The sequence below is a fragment of the Micromys minutus genome (genome assembly GCF_963924665.1).
Source record: "Micromys minutus genome assembly, chromosome: 11".
Classification (NCBI taxonomy): Eukaryota; Metazoa; Chordata; class Mammalia; order Rodentia; family Muridae; genus Micromys; species Micromys minutus.
Window position 1 is genome coordinate 40,978,015 of NC_137980.1, and position 6,809 is coordinate 40,984,823.

Below are 6,809 nucleotides of genomic sequence, written 5' to 3' on the forward strand. Positions count from 1 at the left end.
ACCATCTGCCCTAACAGGAAACAGAGGGTCTCCTGGCTTCAGCACGCACCGTCAGCACATTCTGCTACCTCACAACCTCTTCTTTCCTCTCCTCCTGAGAGACCCAAAGACGGTAGGCACTGTCCGGATGGTGGTTGGTACAAAAGGAGAGGTGTGGGGGGCAGTCAGAGTACTTTCTGGAAGAGGGGGCCTGGAGGCTTTCAGGTTGGAGGATGTGGAGAAGGCATGATTAGCAAATGTATACCTCTCTGTCCCCTCCTCTGCTGCTTCTTGCCTCAGTTTCCCTCCTCTGACTAACAGCTTTACTCTCCAAGTTGCCTTTCTGACCCAGGCTCCCTGACTGGCTGGGTTACCGAAGCTGGCTGGTGGGGAGGGTCCTCCACCTGCTGGCCCCCACCCCCCATCCCGTGAACCTGCTCGCCAGGCTGGAGCCAGCCGACATCTGGAATGCCGGGCTGTTTATGGAGCCAGGCGGCTGCAGCCCTGGCCCTGACCCGACAAATCTGGAAGTGATTAGCAGCTAGGCCAAGGGGTATTAGGAGTTCTCATCAGTGATGGGATCCACCACCCACCCCTGCACCACTGGATCCCAGGCTGTGCTGGGGGGTCTCTGAGAAGTTCCCTCCCCCCCACCCCCCAGCTCCTGCTCCTAGATCAGCAGCTCAGAATCCCACGATTCAGAGGCAGGAACTAGGCCACATGCAGGCCAGGGCTCTGGGTGGAGCTGTGGGCCAGGATCTGGGGCTTTCCCGAGGGAAGAATGCCTTTTCAGAATATGAAAGTCGACAGAAATAGTGACTCCATCCCCGTCGCCAGGGTCTGGGGGCTCTCACTGGGGTGGGAACACCCACCCACAGAAACCTTCCCGTGTGTGTGTGTGTGTGTGTGTGTGTGTGTGTGTGTGTGTGTGTGTGTGTGTGGTGGGATGAGGGGGTTGTGTCAGGACTGGGCTTTGTATCCTAGGCTGGGTTCGAGCTCTGTTCGGAGCTGGGGGCGACTTTGAACTTCTGATCCTCCCACCTCTTTCATGCTGAGATTACAAACTCATGACAGGTTTATGCTGTGTGGGACTGAATCCAGGGTTTTACGCATGCTAGGCAATCCTACCAACTGGGCTGCACCTCCAGACTTTCTCTCTCTCTCTCAGTCCTGGGAATGGGACTCAGGGACTTTCTCATGCTGGGAAAGCTTTCTACTTGTGAGGCATACCTGCTGATCCTTAGACTATGGCCGATAGCTGAGGCTATCCCGGCTGTCTTCCTCCTCTCTGGGTGCTGGGATTCTAGGCCTGTGTCACCACACCTGGCTTCTCCCTCTTTTTGCACAGGAACAGCCTCCTGCCCTGCCTCTGCCTTATGTGCCCAGGATGCATGCCACAGCTCAGGACAGTAAAGTTGGAGGTTGCGACATGGGGTAAGGGGGTGTCCTGTTGTGCACCCCATGTGTCTGACTCTGTTTCCCATGCGCTGATCATGTGGGTGAGAGATTCCATCAGGAAGCTGTCCTCGTCGTCTCTGTCCCTGTTAGAGGTGACAGGAGGTGACAGGCAGAGCTAAGACTATAGACCCCAGCTCTGAGCGCTGAGTTCCAAACACCCTCACCACGTTGCCTCTCCCCGGGCTGCAGAGCGTTCTGGAGAGATCTGGTATCTTGACAGGCCTCCAGTGGTGCACAGCTGGCTTGCTTCCACTGTGGGCTGGCCAGATGACATCTGTGGCAGTGGCAGGGGTGTGGGGGTGTTTCCATTCCCAGAAGGGGCTGTTTGTCACCATGGTGACCATTTCCTGGGATGAAGGCCATCCGCCCAATGTCCTCCATGGGGAGGTGCTGTTGATACTGACCTGGACCCTTGCCCTCCATCCCATGTCCTAGGCTTGCTTCCAGGGACCTCAGGGCGTGCAGCCATGGAGCTCCTTCCGTCCTCACCGAGCCTCCTTACTTTACGACTCCCCCAGCTTCCTTTGTGCCGCCTTTCTCCATCCCGGGCTCCCACTCCAGCCAGAGAGAAGACAGCCGAGCAGTATGAGAGGGGCTGGAGAGCTGCCTCAGAACTGAGGACCCAGGTTCAATTCCCAGCAGCCACGCCCCGTGGCTCACAACCATCTGTAACTCCCACTCCAGGACATCTGATGCCCCACTCTGATCTCCATGGTATCCACACATGTGTCCATGTGATATACATTAAAATAAAACGAAAGTACAAGTGCACACACACATGTACACAAACACAAGCACACACACTCACACACACACATGCACACAAACACGTACGCACACACACACAGAATCATCTCCTGCCTGATCCTACCTGAAGCTCAGTTTCCCCCCCTGGCCAGTACTACAGTTAGGGAACAGGTAAAATTGACTAGTACATGACTGGCTTTTCAAGTACTTTTCCTGCCCCTTGTTCATGTGTCCTAAGGCAAGGCTGGCATGCCCTCTAACACTGCCTAATGATGCAGTCTGCCATGCCAGCCACTCAAGATGCTGAAACAGGAGGATGGCAACAAGGCCTGCCTGGGCTACACAGTGAAGCTAGACCAGGCTAGGCAACTGAATAAAAAGCTTGTGTCAAAATAAAGAGAGTCAGCATGGGGCTAGGTTGAGTAGTGTATTCTTTTCATCTCAGCTGGGGTCTGGGAAGGGGGGGTGTCTCTCTGTGAGTTCGAGGCCAGCCTGGTCTGCATATGGAATTCCAGGCCAGGCAGGGCTATGAAGTGAGATCCTGTCTCAAAATAAGAAAAGAGACAGAGGGCTGGGGGGTAGGATGCAGTCGACGGTAGAAGGCTTGTTTAGCATGCCCTGGCTTCCATCCCAGAAATACAAAGAAAAAGTAAGTGGACGGATTGGTGTGGGGACCCAACCTGACCTGACCCACAGGTCATTGCCCTGGAGCATGTGGGGAAGAAAACGGGGGGGGGGGTGGAAGGAGCGGATGTCACAGAGGATTTATAAAGTGCCCAGTGTACCCAGCAGGTGTCCCTCCCTTCCCACAGCCTGTCAGGCCTGTCCCCCAGGCCACAGTCTCCATCCACACCACAGACCCACCACCCTCCCAGAAGCCAGTGGGGTTGGAGCTGCAGAGAAACAAGCCAGTACTTTGTGTCTGGTGTGCAGGGCAAACTCTGCAGGAGGCAAAACAGAACAGAGCAGAACCATCAGTTCAGCTCTGCCTAACTCTGAGACAGGAGGATTATGAGTTTGAGGGCAGCTTGGGCAACATGGTAAAAGTCCTGTCTCAGAAAATAAAAAGGAGCTGGAGAGATGTTCGGTGGTTAAGAATGTTGGCTGCTCTTCTAAAAGACCCGGGTTCAATTTCCAGCACCTACATGGCTTCTCACAATCCTCTGACACTACAGGGACTCCAACACCCTTGCTGGCCTCTGAGAGCACCGGTCATGCACACAATCATACACATATGTGCAAAATATACACATACAATAAAACAAGTAAACCTCAAAAAAAAAAAAAAAAAAAAAAAAGAAGAAGGAGAATAAAAGAAAGGAAGAGAAAGAAAGAAAGAAAAAATAAAGAAGAAAAGCTATACTTTGTTGGATATTCTGGATCAAGAATATAATCCCAGAATTAAGGAGGCTCGGCAGGATGGCTGGCTGTCAAAGATTCAAGGCCAGCCTGGGATATAGATAATTGTTTGTAAATTAAATTAATTAAACAAATAAAATGAACAAATAATTTGATGGGATGCATTTGTTTCTCTCTCTTTTCTGTTTTGTTTTTTGGACTTTTGGGGGGGTTGTTTTGTTTTATTTTGTTTTGTTTGAGACAAGGTCTTTCTCTGTAGCCCTGGCTGTCCTGGAACTCACTCTAGACCATACTGGCTTCACAGACACTTGCCTGCCTCTGCCTCCCAAGTGATGGAATTAAAGACGTGTAGCACTTCCACCACCCTCTTTTCATTATTTTTTTAATTATTTATTTTATGTATGAGTACACTGTATCTGTCTTCAGACACACCAGAAGAGGGCATCAGATCCCATCACAGATGGTTGTGAGCCACCATGTGGTTGCCAGGACCCGAACTTAGGACCTTTGGAAGAACAGTCAGTGCTCCCAACCACTGAGTCATCTCTCCAGCTCCCACATTCTCTTTAAAACAGGATAAATATACATTTATTAAGAAAATGAGAGGGCTAAAGAGATGGCTCAGCAGTTAAGAGCATTGTCTGCTGAGTTCAATTCCCAGCAACCTCATGGTGTCTCACAACCATCTGTAATGGGATCCCATGCCCTCTTCTGATGTGTATGAGGACAGTGACAGTGTACTCATAAAGAAGATAAGTTTTTTTCAACATACAAAGTTTTGTTTACTAACAGTAGGGTTCAGGGTTAGTTTTTGTAGCTTCGGCTGGCCCTTCAGCCTCTGGAATGCTCAAACTTCTGATCCTTGGAACAGACACAGACAGGGTTTAGTGTGACTGTGTCTTGCCAAAATGTCGGTACACCTCTGGGCCCTTCTGAGGACCAGACAGAAGCACAGTGCCTCAGCCCTTGGGAGACCCCAGGGCCATCTGGTCAAAGGTGAGGATCCTAACCCCAGCCTCGAGGATTCGACTTCGGGCTGGCTGCTCATCCGCAGTGCACACACCTTCAGCTTGGGCATTTCCAGAATCCCTACAACATCTGCCATGGTTCCCATAACCACAGTGTCCAGGGAGCTTCATCTTTCAGATCATCTGAAACAGGGACAGAGGTGGCCGGTCAACACAACCTGATTGAAGGTGGAGTAGGTCCGTCTGGACAGAACCCTGTGCAGCTTAACCAGCAGCCGCAGGTACATGTCCTGGCTCTTGGGCTCCTTGTGCAGAACCTTTCAGTCCTTGTTGTGGTGAATGTCAACATCCATGAAAAAAGAAAAAGAGAGTAAGGCCAGCAGTGATGGCCCAGCGCCCAGGAGGCAGAGGGAAGTGGATCTCTTGAGTTTGAGGCCAACCTGGTCTACAGAGTCAGTTCCAGGACAAGTCAGGACAAGTAGAGCTACACAGAGAAACCTAGTCTCAAAAAAGACAGGAAAGAAGGCAAACTTGCCATCTTTGTTTGCCATTTGTGGCTGTCCCTGATGGTGACCAACAGGTGACCATGCATACTCACAAAAGATAATTGAATTCCCAGCTCACTCCTTCAAAGTAAAGACTATTTTTTGAAAAATATTTATTTACTTATTTTATATATGTGAGTATATTGTTGCTGTCTTCAGACACACACCAGAAGAGAGCTTCAGATCCCATTACAGATGGTTGTGAGCCACCATGTGGTTGCTGGGATTTGAACTCAGGACTTCTGGAAGAGCAGCCAGTGCTCTTGACCACTGAGCCATCTCTCCAGCCCCAAAGTAAGGATTATTATCATTTTATAGACAGGGAAGCTGGGGTTCAGAATGCTATGACTGGTCCAGAACACACACACACACACACAGAGAAAGAGAGAGGGGGAGGGACAAAGACAGAGACCTAGGAAGGCATACACACAGGTTATGGAGGGAAGAAAAGAGGGGATCACAGGGGAAAGAGAAATCTTAGGGTTCCCATGACCTTGTCAGTCTTGAGGCTTTCTCTCCTCTGGGAAATGGGGGTGTGGGAGCTCAAACACCATTCCCAAACTTTGTTGTAAGTCAAAAGAGAGTTCATTCCAGCAAGTGCCCACGTAGCCCCGCCGCAGAGTGACTAACAGTGGATGTGGAGCAAGCCTTTGGCTAATTCTGTGGCTGAAGCCAGCCTGGGTGTGGGCCCTGCCCAGTCCCCCTCTGCCTTGGGTCCTTCTGGCCCTTGGTGACGCAGCTGTGGTGGAGTTTGGCAACTCCAGCTGCCCACAGTTATGACAGCTGGGGGTGGGGTAGTTGGGCCAGTCCCAGTCTCTGCCAGAGACCCTTTCTGGCAGCCTAGTAAGCACGGACACCCCTCTCTGTGCCTTCCCTGACAGTGGTTGTTTTCAAAGACTCAGGGCTTTGGGCAGGACCCTGCTTGTCTCTTTGTTACCAACCATTCTAAGGAGAACTAGATGGAGCCAGTCCTTTTTTTTTTTTTTTTTTTTTTAAAGACAGGGTGTTATTATGTAGCTCAGGCTAACTTTACTATGTAGCCTAGGTTGGCCTCAAAGTTCTTCTGGCAATTCTTCTGCCTCAGCCTCTCCAATACTGGGATTATGGACCTGAGTCACCAAACCCAGGACAGCTGGCACTGAGTACCAAAAAAGGGAATGAAAAACCAAACAGTAGCTGGGTGTGGTTGTGTACACCTGTAATTCCAACATGGAGGATCAGGAGTTCAATCCTGGGCTACATGAGATCCTCTCAAAATAAATAAATAGGAAAGAAAAAGATATGGAACAAAGTAATGGTAGTGATTTATCCCCTTCCCAAATAACTGCTAAGCTCCTACTGTGTGCCAGGCACTAATCATAGCCCCAGGAGTTTAATAGGACACTGCCTGTTCTTAGAATGGAGTGGATTAAACAATGGCCCAGCTGTAGATGGTGCAGAGGGAGGCAGGGGTCACCTCCACAGGACAGGTGAGCACCAGCTCAGGTACAGAGCACTGAGGCAAGGTCTCTAGGGAAGGAGACCTTCAGCTTGAGCAGGACACTCTGTACGAAAGCGGAAACCCTCTAGGCTCTGAGCAAGTGCCTGGTCAGGAAGGTCCCTGAGGAAGTGACGTGCGTGTGCTGAACTGGGAAGGGGGCAGATCTGTAGGCCACTAGAGGAAGAACCTTCCGAGCAGGGGCAAAGCAGGGGCAGAGGCAGGAAGACAGCCGCCACCCCTGGGAGCGCATGGCCAGTGGGAACGCCCCTTGGC

The 6,809-nt window shown here is 51.0% G+C and overlaps 1 long non-coding RNA gene across 1 annotated transcript; it reads left to right on the forward strand.

The window, feature by feature from the left end:
- On the forward strand, nucleotides 1-2,585 carry LOC308426911. The gene is made up of 3 exons (XR_013975227.1): nucleotides 1-112; nucleotides 1,328-1,413; nucleotides 1,873-2,585. It is a non-coding gene; the product is annotated as an uncharacterized lncRNA (long non-coding RNA).
- The last annotated feature ends 4,224 nt before the right edge of the window (nucleotides 2,586-6,809 follow it).